We start from the raw sequence: 18,181 nt of genomic DNA, 5'->3' as shown, positions 1-18,181 counted from the left end.
AGTCGTTGATCTCCGGATGAATTTTGGCAATTATGCGCCGAGCTATCAGTCGCCGCCCATCACTCTCCGCATTTAATGTTAATATATTTCAGGCGAAATTCAGGAATTCTAACGGTGATCCCAACAAATGTGTTACGAGTTCAACGACTCCTGAATAAGTTGTCATTTGCATTATAAACTTAATTCCTCGTTGGTAAATCTTCCTACGACACGTGTTTAAAGTAACGGTTTCGCAATCGCCGCGGGTACTAGCGTACTCTAACATCTGTCAATAGGATCCAGGCACAACAAGCATCGGTATATGTAGGAGAAGAAGGCTTTGCGACAGAACATTTTCCCGAGCACGTCTCTTACCGTGGATTAAAAGGACTTGTAAGCATGCAATTCCTCGCTACTACATAGTTAGCAATCAGAGGTCAGAAATCGTAAAAGCAAAGTTTCTTTCGAAAGAAATAAATAGATACAAACGAAGTCGTAGAAGAAACCGTGGAAATTCAATAAATCTTTTGAAGAAAGCGTTTTCTTATTTATAATCAAAAAAGTACTTACTCGAAACCCGTAATAGCGTCACGGAAAATTTATTAGCAAAGGTCAATTTTCTGAAATGTTTGAGTTCAACGAATTCAAATCGTATAGCAATATTGTAATAAAAGTACATGAGGAGATTGTAAATTCACCTCGAATCTCGAAAGACGCTACCGTACGTCCAAGGTCCACAGACGTTGAGATCGTAATGTCAATTCGTTGTTCGATTCGATATTCGCCAATTCCGACATATAATTCTATCCGCGGCATCATTTGACTGGGAAACATGCATTATTAACGATGTACCATGAATATGCGTACCAGATTAACAGGTCCCCTTGGCAATCAAATTATACATTCCAAGGCGCTATAGACGCTAACGAAAACTAATGAAATTCAAAAGTGCAAAAACCCGTCTTATAGCAAAACAAATTCTGTATTATACATGTATTGTACAAACAGTCGAGGGAAACTCACATTCGAATAGCGAATACAATTTCAATAGTGAATTCATTCGTGAATTGGAATCCGTTAATGAATATATTTCTTGCAGATTTTATAGTTACTTTCGAAAAAGAACCGGGCAGGTTTTGGTAATGATTCGTTTTCGAAAGTCCAATTACTATCCGAGCAATGAATTAAAATGTCTAGAGATCCAATCTAAAATCAAGAAATTCGTCGCATGCTAGGCTCTTCTTTCCGTGTACGATTCTTAAATATTAAAATTTGTGGAGTCATTGATATCGCAACCGGTACCAAATATCTTGAGAATATATAATTATAGAATATAGTAAAACGAAAGTTATCTTTCAATTCCAGCGCCACCAGCTCTTGAGATACACGTGAGATTATGAACAAAACGAAAGAAAAAGAAACTAAATATTGCAAAATGTTGCAGCTGTGTCAGCGAAGGGTAATCAGTTTTCAATTAGAGCCAGCAAACTCTCTCGTTGCAGTATGAACCGAGGTTCCGTCGGTTCATCTTGTAAGTGGGTTAAAAAGATACGAATCTTTCCGCCTAGATAAGACTATAAATCGCTGATAAGGGTTCCGTAACGTGTGGATTCACGAGATATTGAAACTGAAACCTTCGATTAGACCAAATCTTGACTCGATAGGCCTTCGTTCGGTGAAACATGATTCAAGGTTCCGATCAAAATTCGAATAGTAAATTTATCAATGATACCGTCACGATTTCTTAATAATAAAAAAAAAATGAAGTTGCTTGGACAGCGCAGAGGTAAACAAGATGAAAAATTGGTAATAGACATAAAAAATTGATTGATAAATTCGACCAAGTCCTCCACATTTCGCAAGGACATGAAAATATTACCGAGGATAGACGAGTCAGCACGAGGAAACAAAAGAACGTTCCTTAAATCTCGGTGTTGTTCGAGGAATTGGAAAACATTTCAGGTATGATAATCGCGCAAACCTTGACATTTCTAGATCTTTGCGAAATTTTGCGGAAGACGCGCAGGTTTTCATCAGACAGTGCGAAGGACACAGCGTTTCGAGGGTCGCATCGGCAATTAGACCAAGGATCAAAGATCCTTTCGCTTCTTCCGGCTCTCGATCCAAGGAGTCGTCGATCGTTGACGATCATTAATATGCGCTTCGAATCGTGCATCGAATCGAAGGAATACACAAAATGTTCCTTTGTCGTTGGAATCGCTCATCTGTTCGCGGAAAGGAAGTACTAGAGTTTCAACGACCCTACGAGAGTGCTTCATCTTAAAATAGTACATTGCTCTATGGTTATGTTAATCGTACACTTGACGTGTCCCAAAAAGTTTTAACACCGCTCGTTTTTAATTTACAAAAGAAAAATCTACAACAACTTCGAATGGGTGACGATGAAATACAATCATGCGTTTTAATTTGACGCAAGAAAACCATACTACTAAGTATATACCGAGGAAACAGAAAACCTGTCGTCTTCGAAAATCACTATAGAACATTCTGACACGTTGGAGTATGGCTATAAAAAAAAAATCAGAGAAGTCGAGACAGGGGACTCACGAAATCAAAACTTTCGGCCTTCGAAACACTTTCGACAACAGCTAAGACCATCCAATGACTTCAAACACGCCCCTCGAATAAAGCGCGTGGCGAACGAGTGGAACGTGAATCGAACTCAAATCGACTCCTCGCACGGTCGATGATTCACCGAAGGGCGAGCATGAAAGTGGAAGCAAAGAACTTTACGCGACCGTTCGATGTGACTACATTGGTGGCATTGGTCGGAGACAAGGAAAATCGATTCAAAAGTGAAAGATGAACTTTAGATGGGGTACTTATACTTTCAAAAGTGAAGCGTTAATTTGTTTGAAACATATCGGAAAGATATAGTAAGTAAGTAATAAGTTTCAAGTAAATTTTAATGAAGTCACGGTGAGTTACTCGACGGTCCTCGATAAAAATATTCAAGGTACTCACAAGATTGATGGACCTACGGATATAACGTGTCGCAATTATGATGACATTCCTAACTCGTTAGAAATACAGTCAGCCCACGAATTACAAGGATAGACTTACATGTATTCCCTGCGTGCGTGCACTTGGACATTAAATAAACATTGACATTTGATTCACGTTTGTAAAGTTTGAATATTAAAAATATTCAACAGAACTCTGCCCCGTACTGGGCCAGACGTGCTGGTCAGCCTTCGCAGGGTCTGTGACAAAACAAAATTTAATCAATTCTGTTCACATTCTTTCTACGCATGGGTACCACATTGTTTTTAACCAGAAATTAACCTTTCTTTCTCCCTAGAAAACAACGTTTATTTGCGATTAATCGCGTAACGTAAGAGCTCGCTGTATGATTAAACACAGGCGATGCGTAACAAACCTTATCATTTATATTCAAAGTTTGAAACTATCATGAATTCTAATGTTGATCTATCGACAACCCAGATAGATGAGAATTAATTAAATTTACCGTTTTCTATGCAGGGCTCCTTTAGGGAAACGAAATTGCATCAGCGGAATGCTCTCGACTACGAACGACTTTAACGATTCTGTCAACTTGCTCCACGGATCTACGTCCTAGTTTAGAAACTCTGTTTCAGCAGTTCGATGTAGTTCAGTGTGTGCATGTATAGCACATGAAAGCGTTTTATCCGTTCCTCTCGGATCTGCTGGTTTGATTCCTCAGGTTTTGTCCGCCCTCGTTTGGGGCACTCTTCGAGCTTTTAAAGAACGATATTCTTATTCTAAACAATCATACTCTAATCTATTTTTTTAATTTTTAATTACTTTATTTAAGGTCACATCAACTACGAGGTTATTAGTGACCACGTAATTATAATTTATTCAACATGTTATATTTCATTACTGTCTTGAATAATTTCAGCAATTCGTTTCTGTTGTTAAGAATTGTTTGCATACTACTTATATTGTCTAATCTATCTTGTAAATTTTATATCGAATATATACATATATAAACTATTCTCATGAAATATTTTTACATTTTTTAGAACAAGTTCAAGAATAGATTGTAAGTCAACAAATTGTGTACTTATCGAACCAGAGTAAACGCAAATGAATCGACTTTCAGACCCGTTTCTATCCGTTGGTAACCGATTTAACGATCGAAGCAAGGACTGATCTCGCCGGTTCGTTGGTTGCGCCCAACGGTCGCCGATGGAAACGCGCGCGAAAGTCAACGAGCATGAGTTCCGCGAGCTGTCGTTTCATTGAGCGACTCTGGCTGCGCCAGACCAGGCCTTTTGCGAGATCGTTTCCGTGTGACGGTCGATTCGTTACGTCAGAAAGAGAGACAAAGTAGTCGTGGGTTGTCTGGTTACCCGGTTCCCCGGTTAGCTTGCTACTTTCTTCACTTACCGAAGAAAAAGGTTGGAGAACGTCGATCTCGCGTAACGGTCTCTTCCTCTTCACAATGGGAAACACACACTCTGTTGTCTCGTTTGTTTCTTCTCAGACGTTGACACTTGACGACGATCGAATTATCTACAAGAACGTGAACTGATCTCAGTCAGCGATTTCGCGCCGATCTGCTGCTGCAGAGAGTGAATTCGAGACACGGTAAGACGAGAACGTGAACCAATTGCCGGGCACGACGGTTCTACGATTCGCGACGACTTATTGCGGATCGGTTACAGAAGCATTACTTCACGGCGAAGTCTCCTCTTGAAAACGTGTTCTTATCGAAAATTAAGAGAGTCAAAAATATCTGTATATAAAAATAGAAATCGAGTGCTTTCTCTTAAATATACGTGTATATTTTATATGGAAGAAAAGGGTAGAGAAGCCGTGTGTTTTTTTTTGTTTCGCGACACCGATTATACTCGTGCGAACGAACGCGCTACCGCCGTGCCAAGTCGCGGACTGACAGTGGTTACGCCGGTGGATTGCTTTTAACCGAGCCGCCATATTGGTACCGCATCCCTTCTACTCTTTTGGCGATCCTTCGGCAGCCGACGCGCGACTTCGCGGACACGATTCGTTGCGCGCCTTTTGTTGCCCTTCGCGATCGCTCGTGCTGTTTTTTTTCGCTAGTACTATTTCCATCTGTGAATTAGCGATGAGGATCGATACGATTATGTATCGACAGCAAAACTATTCGATGCGGAAGGCTTCGAGTATTACGCGTTAACCGAACCAAAGAGCACGCTGGACTTCCTAGTACTTTTACTCGCTGTAAATAACGAAGTATGTAGAAGAAGGTGCAGTGGAACCACGATTACCGTGGGAAATTACTGGAATAATCAAGGTGACCAGTCCAACGAGTACTAACTTTAAACAGTACGCTCATGCTACTACCCTCAGTCTTATTTGTTGCACAGAGACCATGCTTATTACTTGTCTTCTGCTGTAGTTGCGAGGCGATTGTAGGTTACTGGGTATTTTCTCCAGTTATTTTGGCGTTAGAGCACCTTTTTATTCTGTAATTAGATGAAGATTCGTTTTTGTCGTGGGAGTATCATTGGAAGAGTTCCCCAACAGGTTGGGAAGCTCGGAGGTTGCGTTGGGATTCACTGCATCGAATGCAGGACCTGCCCACTAAAAACACCATGATGTCCCCGCCTCGAGCGCGATTAAGGGAATTCTGGGAACGCCAGCGGCACATCTACTGCAATTATATAAAGACTGGCCGTGTAACTCGTACTCTACACGGGAATATAATGTGTAACCAACCAGTTGGAGAAGGATATTGCTAAAACAAGGATTAATTCGGTCTTCCATGATTCGCGAATCAGAAGGAAGACAAATTTTATACCAGTTGGCTCTGTAGGAGAAACAGAGTTGAGAAGAGCAGACAAAAAATTGGTAATTTGAGTTTCTTATTTACTTCAAAATTGCTGTTGGTCGCTTAACCTGTTATCGGTTTCGTAACTAGCTCGTGTGTTATTGATTCGCTTTACGCGAAGCTTTCGTTTTCTCAGTGAGAATGAGGTGAAATTTTTCAGACAATACCAGAAGCAGGAATAGTAACAATATAAACCGGATCCTTATCGTGTAAAGGTTAATTTCCAGGGGTCTTCGATTATCTAAATTGCAAACAACGCTAATCGGACGAGATCTAATCGGTAAGAAATTACTAGCGAAAGCAAACAGATACAACTTCGAATAACTATAAAATCTAATCTTCCATCTATTATCTATCTTCTACCTAGTAATCAGAAGTAAAGGGTTTGATTATGTATTTTTTTACTGTTTTTTTCGGCGGTTTATAATTACAATTTCAAGAAACACAGTTGTAAGATACCACCGTAATTCGACGTAATTCTATTTTTACGTCATAAATTATTTACCCCCGGAAGCTCGAACTAATGGGAACAGGAGGCAGAACTTAGCATCTACGATCGCATAGTTTATAACGATAATGTAAGCAGCGCCAGCGATTCTACGAGTACAGTAGCTTAGCGGTACTATCGAGTCGGTTTGGTATGAATATTTTGGCGAAGTATCGAACGGATATCGATCCTGGTTGATACTTACATGGCTGGTATTGTCCGATACCAGATTCTTTATTTATAGTCTGACATCGATAGTGTTTACTCGGTATCATTCCCATCACTACTGCGATTCCGTCATCTTGTTGTTTGCGAGCGACGATCAATGTTCGGGATCAACTTCAAATATGTACCCACGAATTATCGATCGATAACTCGGGTTTGTTCAGTCAGATGTATATTATACTACATTTACGTTCAAGTTATCGTTCACTCGTCACTTTTTCCAAGTTATGGTTAACGAGATTAATAAAGACATAGATTTTACGAAACGTAGTTCTATACGCGTTTCCACACACCGGTCTTTCGAGTTAGGGAAATTCACGCGGTAGAAGAGCCTGCTAGAGCGTCAGAGGACAAGAGTCCATTTATCCTGTAAATATGAAATAGGAAAGATACTATGGCGAACGTGGCCAAACGAAGAGTGTCTGGAAAACACAGGCAAGTTACGCAAGTGACTATAAATGGATGGATTATAAAGGAATTCTACAATATAAGTAACACATTATAATACTGCCTAAGTGACTTAATCCGGTCGAATAAAATTGCGGCGCAGATTCTGATGTTTCCTCCCAAGGTCCTAGCTGTTACAAAGAGACTATACTTTTCCTCCTGCGACTCCAAGGCCTTCAACACGTCCATCGCTGACATTGAAAAGGAACAGCGGATCACTGACCGTCCTACGTGTGGTTTCGGGCGTTCGTATCAAGGCCGCCAAAGATGCCATAAGCATCGTAATAATTGCTCGCGGGAGAACATCATCGAAATGGTAAGTCATTTGAAAAAACTATTCCTCCAAAGCGCCATTTGTTTTGAGAGAATATAACAAAAAATTGTGTGGCCTTCGACATAAATTACAGGATTATTATACTTTTTTCAATTCGTATTTCGCCAGAAATATTAGGAATATTTATGAACATCATAATTACGAACAACATACGAATAGCAAAATTATCAAGTCATTTCGTCTCGCCTATGCAATCAACTCACCGACGGAAGTTAATAGTGTAATAAATTTGATGTGTCGGCTGTGATGAAGCAATTATAGATCATTATCCTGCGAAAAATTTACACCTCAACAAATTATATTAACATTCAGTGTTTTTTTTTTCTCGACATGATCGTGAGTTTTTCATCCAGGTCCATCTATCAAACCGTAAATGTTCGTATCAAAGTGAATGTCGAGGATGCGGCGAAAAAATTGATCCAAGAAAAGAAAAAGAATAATCGGACACGAATTTATCTCGCGAAATGTGTCGGAGACGTTCGTCACCTTGACTACAGTTGCTTACATGTGAAGTAACGATTATTTACAATTCGTTAACGCATATTTCTCGAAGCGGCAGAGGAATCCTCGCAAGCTTTATTGATTCCCGACAAAATACTTGGACGTTGGATCGATCGTGTCGACGTCATCGCTCAAGTGTCATCTTCATTTCATTCAGGGATTGGCGAAATGATCATCTGGATCAGGGTTTCTCAAACTCTCTCGTCGCCTGACTTTTTAAAGAAATTTAAAAGACGAGAACTATTCGTTGACATAAATTGCTACGTTCCTGGTACACGCACGTAGACATTTTCGTGAATTTGTTATTAAAGCGAAAAATGTAATCGATTCATAGGAAATAACATGTTTTGTGTTGCGTCGACGATAATGATCGATAAAAGGAAACGTTTAGCGCCGACAGCAGCATGACGTCCAAAGACCATAGTTAGACAAAATTGCACTCGAGATCAAGGAGTATGTGGTATGTTTGCGGTAGAACAAAGGTTAGGAATTGTTTACATCGTGTCCATAACAACTATTTCTAAGGAAAGAGCGTACTATCTGGTCATCAAAAAATGATTTGAAACATATCATGTTATACGATAAAAAGAGTACGGTTCCGATCAAAGTGAGCCCATATTTCATCGTTACGTTTAAAAATTTCACGCTAGAATGGTGGATTCATGTTCGAATAACATCGACGCTAATGAAAATTGAAACTCGCATTTTTCTTAATTCATGGACAAATTCAAGAATAACTAGTGTCAACTTTTTTTTACTTATACCCGTTGCTTCCTATTAAAAACAGTCGTTGTATATCCTTAAGAGAATTACGAGGAATGTTGGATAAGTGTATTGCTTTTGAACTTTGTTCAAAGTTATATTGCACCTATATTACGGAATGTGGCTGTCTCGATAAAAATACATTGAATTTACATATATATTATTCGTTCTTTTTTTAGATGAGACGCTTGAATTCACTTGGGCCTCATGACGCAGCTTTCAGGGAATTCCGGAAGCCTCGAGACATATAAATCTTTTATTTCAGCAATCCATAAGAATGAAGCCGGTTAACAGGTTGGTTCGAGCGAATCCAGAAGAAAAATGATCGACACGAAGAGACGTGGGGCCTGAAAAGAAGCAAAACTGCGCGAGGAGTTGTAATTTGCCCCATTGAAACTTGCCTCAAATTCAACGAATGTATGTGTGAAAATTATCGTCCTGTCTAAGTGACACCAACTCTATTTAAAACCACGCTACTTTGAAGGAAAGGCAAAGGCAATTATTCTTTGATCAATAAACTTTCCATCCGTTGAAAGTTTTAGCATACGTGTCAAGTTCATATTAAAAGCAAAGTCAAAGATCGAAACTTTTGAATTATAACCATCACACTGGCGTCACAATACGCGACACATTTGAACTTCGACATAATTCCACTAATATTAGCATTTCCTAAGAGGGAAACAATATGTTAAATACGTGATGCGTTACGCAATGGGTTGGCAAAAACTTATCCTGTCTCGCTGCAATTTTTCTAACGAGGGAAACATTAATAATAAATACCGTTTTCCAATTTTAAAGCGGGAAACTGATTTGGCAATTTCATTGACGCAGTTCGGCATTTATTAAAAACGTATGTGTTTCGATATCGAACTCCGATCGAATAAAGTCGAAAATATTGAAACCTGAAAATGACGTTCTCGAAGAAAAAAATTAAATATAGATAGACGAGAAAAGGTTAAATTCCACAATATCAGATAATCCCCACTGTGTCAAAACTTGACTGAACAGGATGCATGCGTGATGCTAGTATGTACGTACGCACGGGATGGACCATTAAAATGGTAACACCTAAACATTTCAGTGACATAAAAAAATGTATCCGATCTCAAGGTATTTACACTTTAACAACATGTTCCAAAGTTACGTTCAAAATAGTGGCCAAATCACGTCGATGTAACTGTAACAGATGGATCATTAAACAATGGATAGGTACTCTCATTTAAATTGCCCACCTTGTACACAGGGTGTCTTGTTCACGACGAAGTCGAAGAGATATCAAGGTTGTTCCTTTCAAACGGAACTACGCACTTTTCATAGCCACACTCATTTAACATGAATCAAGGTTGGATATAATCCTTTTTTTTCGTTGAACCGCCGCGGAACAAAAAAGAAATGGAATACGAATGACTACTAACAATGATGCTCACAGACAAGTTTATAGATGCACAAATTAGAAGGTGATGATTTGGCAGTCTCGAACCAGCTTTTATTTATTCCTCTCAGGCCCAGGATCGAGAGTTTCATCCTGTAAAAGAATTTTAAGCGAGAATGATATGTTATTCAGTCAGAGTATCAATTAATTCCATTAATCGAATGAAATCGATAGCGACATTGTTACAGTTGCAACAGAATTCCTTAGTTCTTTTCGATTTTCGAAAGCGTTTCCGTAAACATATAGGCGGATTCCTTCATTTCACCCCGCAAGTAATTCAGTCCAATGGTGTAATACCTGGGCGATCGAGGCGACCATTTTACTAAATGAGATTCTCAGGTTCTACGTGACTTTAAGTCACACGTAAGAAAAGTTTCTTGTAACACGAACGTATCGGCGTCTATCATTAATCTATCAACTGCGATTACGTTAGACTTCGATATCTTTCGGAATATCTGCGACAGCATTAACCTAATTAATATTCATCAACTTGTTTTGCTCCATTTGGACACCTAAATCACCTGACTTACAGATTGACAAGTAAAAGGAGCCAAAATTTATATTTTGTTTATATTTCATTGTTTTATATTTATATTATATTTTGTTGGTTGTAATAGTTCGTATATATGGATATATATACGAACTATTCATTACGAAAATGGTGCGTATCTTTTTTTGATAAATGAAATCTGATAAAGCATGTGGACTCCGTAAAAAAGTTTCAGTGTTGACAGAGTAATATTACCTTACAATTATGTCGGTTTACGTTCAATTGCTAAACAGACTGAGAAAAAATTCATTATGGAACGGATATATTTCCACGAGCGAAGGATATTTCCAATAATCATATGTTTTTACAATAACAACGTCATGTCCCTAGACACCGATAAAATCAACTAAGTACAAGGACGTGATAAATTTAATTCTATACAAAGCACCTTTACCTCGCGGTTTTTACAAAGCCTTGATCACGTTTCATCGCAGACTTACACCAGTTTCATAACGAGCGACTCTTGCATCTTCGACGCTTGGTAGAAAAGGCTTCAGCAAACAAATGAGATGTGAAAATATTTTTATTTAAAATCCCAGGGGCTTCGGTTGAGGTCGTAAAACCCGAAAAATATCCCACGTTTTTACTAAACATCAAAGCAACCTCAAACTCCTTCTCCATCGACTAACAAAAGGGATTTGTTATCTGAATTTCAGTGGTCCCAAGCGATTCCTTTATTTATTGTCGTATTATTATATCTGAGGATGGGATGCTGGGAATCCTCAAAACCTCGAGTCCGTTTTTATTAACCCCCGCCTTCCTTTGAGTTTTTATTTTCGATCTACCAGCGCATCAATGATACACCGCACATGGTTCCAATCCCAATCCCAACCCGGGGCTTAGGCATGCATAATAAACATGCAAATTTATCATGTCCATTTCTCAATCACGTTTCAGATCCTCCCTCCATCGCTCAACGCGTCACCGCGTCGCAATTGCGTTTCGCTTCCCCATTAATAATACTAGTAATGTTTTGATATTTCCGTCGTGATGCAAACACATATAAATCAACGCGGGGAAAAACTATGGAAAAGTATGCATCTATAATAGAGTTTAAGAAAAAAGTTGCACCAATTATTCTTCCTAGTTTTGTTTTTCTTGCAAAGGTGATTGAATTTTCAATTTATCCTTTGTAATTCTGTTGGAATTCGAGATATACTTGGCGGGGAATCTGGAGAAACTCCCTCGTCGAAAACTATCGACTGGATTCGTTTGTCAGACATTCTTCGGACACGTCTCCTCGATTAGGAGGCGCCATGAGATTCAAGGAGATTCGGTCTCCTGGTATTCATAATAAACTCGTGAATTCTGTCCTGAACTTCGTCTTCTCTCATATCTAACACACCTTCGACTGCTATAATCTGTTTAAGGTATTTATGCTCGTGTCATGGACCACTGGCTACCGAGCCACAGGCCATCAGCGGTGTTTTCAGCTGAACAATCAAACACTGAGAGAAGCATGTTCCAGACAGGGTTCAAGCTCCGAGCGCGGCAAGTTCCTTTTCGCTTTTGGGGCAGTGCTTTCCAAAAGCAATGGAACTCTAACCTAACCGTTAACCTGGATGAAACCTGTTCCAAGATGTCCCGTGTTTAGAAGCCCTGATATCAAAGAGAAACATCCAGATTCGATGCGTTAGTTCGATCGCCAAATTTAGAGAGCACACACACACATACACACACGCGCGCGCGCGCGCACGCAAGGGCGCGTGCTCTTTCGTAACGAGCAAAACGCTTTTGGCTGGTGACGCAATTTGATCGGTTACGTCATTTTTCAGGTAAAACGTTCCTTTTCGGTACTTCTTGGCCGAGCCAAGATCAATGATCGAAGAAGATGGCCTCTGAACGGTGGTTCCTAATAGCGTTTGCTGTGGGTTCGAGATAGAGGACATTGGGGATATCGATGACTAAAGATTGATTTAATAAAAATACAAGTTAAGTAACATTGTTGAGTAATAGCTGTCGATAGAATGTTAATATAATAGAATTGAATTTAATAGAAAGCTCACGAGGAAGACAGCAATTTTCAGTCTTCCTTACAAGCTCATCGAGGTGGATCATTTCGACGATAGGTACGCGACCACTTTCAAATATTATGAACAATAGAAACACGTAACAGTGTGTGATCGCAGGAAGTTGATAAGGGTATCTGTAAAGATATTGCACAAACGCGATGTGAATGTTTGGGCTCGCGAAATGCAACTTACTGTCATGGTACATAAAAATCAATCCAGTGCAATTTGATGGGATGATGTAATTAAACAACAATATTTAAACAAAACGTAATCGTTCAAAGTACGAGCAAACATTGAGCGATGAATGATCTTCAAAATTCTCGAGGACAATATCTTCGGGCATGGATTGCGGCAAGGTCGAATTGAAGTCCGTCAACGCATTAACATAAAACGAAAAAAACGGAGTCGGTTGATTACGATAAGTTCAAGGTCAGAATGAATCGTAAAAGCGCCAAGAGCATTAACATTCTTTCCCCCCTTCCCCCCCTCTGAGCACTTTTAACGTCCGTTGATTTCCAAATCCAACGCATATTGCCGCTGTCGCGACGACCATACACATACAGAAAGTTCTCGTGTCTTTGAACTCACCTGACCTTTCCTAGCAACAGTTCCTCTCAATTGGAAGATCTAGTAGAGTATCACAGCTCGTTCAACGTTTTTCAAAGGCTACTCCGAATCAAGTTTGTACATGAAGTTTTTTCCACTGACACAACGAATATAAAGTAACATTCTAAGAAAGACTTTGATTAAATCGAACCCTACTACGTTTACTATTCCGTACAATAAAGATGATAACGGTCTGTATTACGTCAATTGTTGATACGGTTTTTCACAGTTATGAATAATTAAAAATATACATGTAAGTAACAATATAATTTGCACAATATTCACAGTTGCTAGATGTACAGGAGAAATTTACGATCGTTCCGCCAATTTAGAAGCTGTGCGAATCAATAAACTTGATGACTCCTTGATTCAATTTACCGATGGAGGTACGCAATGGTAATTCTTGTATACCTAATGCAACAACACCACGTTCTTCCTACATCTTGACCAATTGTTGATTCGATACTTCCACTTTCAGGTAGGATTACGCGTTGTAAATAGTGTAATAATTTCCGATGGGATGCAAATAGTTACGCTGACATAAGGATAGAGTGACTCCAGTAAACGATCCTTCAGAAAACTACGGACACAAATGGAGATTACTTGACGCGAACGTTTCATAGTGCTTCAACAACACGGTCAGCGACAGTGAATGGTCGTCGCGCGCAGCGGTTGGGTCGAAGAATTCAAGAGGAGTTCTTCGCGTTTTCCACATGTCACACGACCCAATTCGTTGATCTTACGTAAGCCGACAACATTGAGTCATTCATGCTCAGCTGATCGCAATGCAGAGGGGACGCGTGCGCGCAAAGCCACAATTAATACGTGGGTAAAGGCTACCTTTTGACCTCCAGGTCGGTATCGGCAGATTTTAGAAATCCCACCAGAAATAGACTATTATCGTGCTTGCGTACATTTTGCGTACGATCGTATTAACAAGCATACAACATTCTGAAAAACTTCCAATTACACAAAATCGTCATTCTAGTTATGAGAGCACAAAAAATATAATTACGTAAACACATTCATAAATAGGAAAAACGCACTAAGTTATTTCCATGCCATCTTTCTGCGTTTTTCTTATTCATCATTGTGTTTACGTAATTATATTTTTTGTGCTCTCATTTATAAACAAATTGAATGCAGATTTTATGCCGTCCATAGAAGTCGCATAACGATCATCGCGTGATTACATTTTAAATACAGCGTGGTTACACTGTAATCACATCGTGACAAATGTATTCAGATTAGACATCAATAAATACCGATGTACTCTTTCAACAATGGTCTCGTTTTTCGGAATTTCAAAAAAGGAAACAAATACCACTCGACTTCTCATTTGAATCGTCTCCTTCCTCAATTTCACTTTCGCAACTGTCAACACCACTTTCGCAAGATTCTGTGTCTTCTATAACAGAGTGATCACTTTCACTGACACTTTCGAATTCTGAATTATTTTCTGAAAATTTAATCGCCCTCTCGACGTGACATTATCGCAAATTGAAAATGCTGCGTTGCGTTCGCTTCCGCGCAACGTACGGCGCTCATTTTGGGGATCGTTTGCCTTTCATTCAAGTCCGAACTGAATTCGACGAGAGCTCGTTGAAGACAAATGGGCACAAGTAGCCAGAGGTATTATATTACGGACTAATATTTCGACAAGTGTTTCGTATTCCACGTTTGGCTAATTAGTGTTGATTTTTATTTGAAACTCCCCAAACTGAAGCCACGACTGCTCCGCGATTATTTTGTCAGACTCTTCCATATCTGTAGAATTCGAGAACGATGAACTGGACCTCTGGGGTTCCGATTGCTTGGATCGACCGATAACGTTCGCGACACACAAAGAATTCGGCCTTGGCCCACATTGTCATTGTCGGGACACTGTCAAAAAAAAAAAAAAAAAAAAAATTGAGCATGTGCGTCGCCGGTAGTCAGTTGCACAATGGAAGAAACGTGCGCCCACAATGTTCTCCCCGGGCTTTAATGGAGCACACTCCGTACCGTTTGTGAATCGCGATTAACGCGATTCGGTATGCTCGACATTGTGTCCCGTTTTTTTTTTCTGATGCTTCGCGCCTCGAGGCCTCCTGACCCACATTATTTTTCGCAACCCGACCTACCTTGTCGAGATGTGGTGCACGCCTAACGTCGCGTTCCCACACGCGTCATCAGCTGCGATTCCCTTCCACATTTTACAGATCGTGTGAACGCGATCGTAGTGAAAATTGACGGTATCAAATAAAAAAAAAAATGAAAAAAAAAAAATAAGTAAAAATAATAATACCGACCGGAAATGAGCCTGCTAGGAAGTGGACCAAGCATTCAGGAGGCAATTTCGCGGGATAAGGTAATTTTGTTTGATTACGCGGTTCCATGGATGCAACCCGGTCGTCGTAGCTGGAAAAATAATAGTTTGGTCGGTTCGATGCACGAGGCACCCCCTCTCGGCGTCCTCGTCATCGATTACGTCCGAACGGTTCGCGTAGAGAGCAGAGAGAGGAATTTCTGATCGAGCCAGGCTACCGAAGAGAAAGTTTCGGCGTCGACGGGAATTACACCCAGTCGAAATTATCGTTCGTCCGTGCGAACACGTCACCGTCGTGCGATAGAAGCTTTTCGCACCGCGGGTCGTCGAGCCCAAAAGAGGTAAAAATCCAATTAAAGAGTCTGTCGTTTCACGAAAATTTGATTCCTCGTTAATTTTCACAATTTTTCAGAAGTAACGAGGCTAAGTACCAGTCTCATTCGTTTACTTTGAAGGAGTGACTTGGTTTCCTCTGTTTTTTTTTTTTTTTTATTCGAGTCTAACGATTCAGATCGTCTGACGTAATTCAGCATAGAAAAACGGAACGGTAGCCATCCGTACCAGAAGTGACTCAATGCCGTCGAATAGTATCGAAGGCGTTCGATTCCGCCTTTCCAATTGCCCAACTTCACAATTAGGCGAATATGGAAGGGCCTTCTATCGCGCGGGGAACAGCGTGAGATTCAAGGAGACAAACGGGGCGCAAAGGATTAAATTAAACATATTTTTCGGGTCCCGAGTTGCCGCGAAATGTATCCAAGGCCTCGGTATGGGGAAATATCTGCGGCTACGAGATTGGAATATTCAAGAGGATCGCGTAAACACGCGCGCCTCGTACACCTTACTCACGAACGTCAACGCGTGATTCACGAATCTGGTTCATCTAATTGCGTTAAAATTGAATTTAACGACGGCGAGGAATTTCGTTGTATGCACTGGAAATTATGCGGCTCGATGGAACGAGCTGAAAAACAAGACAGCAGCGGATGTAGCCTTATCGAGGTACGAAGTTAATCATCTCGAGGGACCGCTTTCTTTCCTTAAATAGGTAAATTAAAAGATCAACAAAGAAGGAGCCATCAGGGTGTTCAAAGTTGAAGCTCAGCATCATGGTTGATCCGCTCCTGGCACACGTAACACTTTCCCGCGCATTTTTTCATTATGCACCATTACGTTTCTAACTATCCGATATTATCCTTTCAACGCGTAATCCGCGAAAGAAGAAATCTCTTGCGCAAACTCGCGTGCTAACGAGCCGTACAGCCAATTAATTTTGTTAATTTCGTTAATTTCGGTAAGAATTGTTTCCTTGGAGGTGGGAAGTAGCATACCCTGTGTTTCTAGGTGTTTCACTTCTTAATTAATGTTAAATGTCAACGATGGAAAACATTTCACAATTTCTATAGAAAACCCATGGTTCCCCTGATTTCGTGCCACTTTCGGCTCCGTAAATGTCGAAACGTCCACTATTGTCACGAAATTGGTCAACACCGTTCTAGTCTTTATCGACTTTCCCCCTTTCGATTTTCCTAACGATTTACGACACGCGCTGCGTGGAACGCCATCGGTTTCTGAAGCTATCGCAACCAGAGACGACCAACTTTTTATTCGCATAACCGATAACGAATAAAACACAACTGTCTTTTGTACTTCGACTTCGGCGCAAATCAAAGGACTAGTGTACACATTTTACGCAGGTATGCTGCTTTGGAATAATTGTTGCAAATGTGATGATAAAATCGTTACCCAGCTCTGGTCCCAGGTTGTTAGTTAACATTGTCAACAACCTACTAATGCGTTTCGACGTGTATAAATATTTGTCTTCGCTTCCTTAGTATTCAGCGTTAGTTCGTAGCATAGCCAACCGAATGAGAGACTTCAAATAAAATATTAAAAGTTGAGCGAAAGGTGGAGTAGTTTGTAACCCACCTAACTCCAAGGAGTTAAGCTTCCTTTTGGAATGAGTGAGTTTTATTTTTATGGATGCAAAGTCATATTATTTGACTATAGTGCACCAGTCTTTCATATATTCGTTCTATATATATTTTTATTTTTATTTATATATATTATATATTTCATATATAAGGTTTAATGCACCAGTCTTTCATATATTCGTTCTTTGCATTTAATTTTTGTTTTATTCTTGCCCCCGAATATAGCTCGGGTACCTCGGGATCGCTACACCCGTACTGTAGCTATAATCAGACATAGCTATAGTACCTGAGGGTTAATGTTCCTCAATAATATAGGGTTTCAACTTCATTTTGCCGGCACATTATTTACAATAACACTTCCATCATACGTTACCAATTCACGTACAACAATATTACAAATTTTCTTTTTCCAGAAAGACCTTTTGAATCTTCTAGCAGACCCCTAAAACTAGTGCCATGAATTTTTACACAATGTTTGCTACAGTTTAAACAGCCGAAAAAATCACAAGACATCAAAAACCCCATGTCGACTGCTAAGGGCTAAGTTTTCGTTTGCACCACCCGCGAAAGATTCCAACCCTTACACGTGCGCGCGCGCCTTGAAGCTGGCAACCCAACAGTTTCGCGACAGATTGTAGTCGGGTGGCCTATAACGAAGGGGTATACTCGAGTGGCAAAGGTGCTGCCGCGCAGGTACGTTTAGAGACTCAAGCATGCCTAGGTAGTCGTTCATGAAGTCCCGAAACGTGAACATATTCTCTGATCAGCTGTTCGGAAAGAACC

At 40.1% G+C, this 18,181-nt stretch overlaps 1 protein-coding gene and 2 long non-coding RNA genes across 8 annotated transcripts in view; 2 read left to right on the top strand and 1 right to left on the bottom strand.

The window, feature by feature from the left end:
* Positions 1-18,181, bottom strand: part of LOC128872217 (elongation of very long chain fatty acids protein AAEL008004-like) — a 50,428-nt gene that overhangs the window by 30,767 nt on the left and 1,480 nt on the right. The window contains exon 1 of one of the 4 annotated variants that reach the window (XM_054114671.1): positions 4,375-4,974. The exons of 2 other annotated variants lie outside the window; for them this stretch is intronic. The gene's annotated coding sequence lies outside the window, so the exon portion shown is untranslated. Of the gene's footprint in view, positions 1-4,374; positions 4,975-18,181 lie in introns of those variants that run through there. One more of the 4 variants, XM_054114675.1, reaches the window with a different exon arrangement.
* Positions 5,524-9,194, top strand: LOC128872222 (uncharacterized). 2 transcript variants are annotated; one of them, XR_008456122.1, is made up of 3 exons: positions 5,524-5,820; positions 5,961-7,275; positions 8,736-9,194. It is a non-coding gene; the product is annotated as an uncharacterized LOC128872222 (long non-coding RNA). The 2 variants fall into 2 exon arrangements; XR_008456123.1 differs by having other exon boundaries at positions 5,937-7,275.
* On the top strand, positions 12,356-18,176 carry LOC128872220 (uncharacterized). Of its 2 annotated transcripts, none has more exons than XR_008456119.1 (3): positions 12,356-13,347; positions 13,444-13,552; positions 13,635-18,176. It is a non-coding gene; the product is annotated as an uncharacterized LOC128872220 (long non-coding RNA). The 2 variants fall into 2 exon arrangements; XR_008456118.1 differs by having other exon boundaries at positions 12,359-13,347; positions 13,444-13,542; positions 13,635-18,175.

The sequence above is a fragment of the Hylaeus volcanicus genome, chromosome 2 (genome assembly GCF_026283585.1).
Source record: "Hylaeus volcanicus isolate JK05 chromosome 2, UHH_iyHylVolc1.0_haploid, whole genome shotgun sequence".
Lineage (NCBI taxonomy): Eukaryota > Metazoa > Arthropoda > Insecta > Hymenoptera > Colletidae > Hylaeus > Hylaeus volcanicus.
The sequence above is the reverse complement of the archived record's forward strand: the minus strand, read 5'-3'. Positions and strand labels throughout refer to the sequence as shown.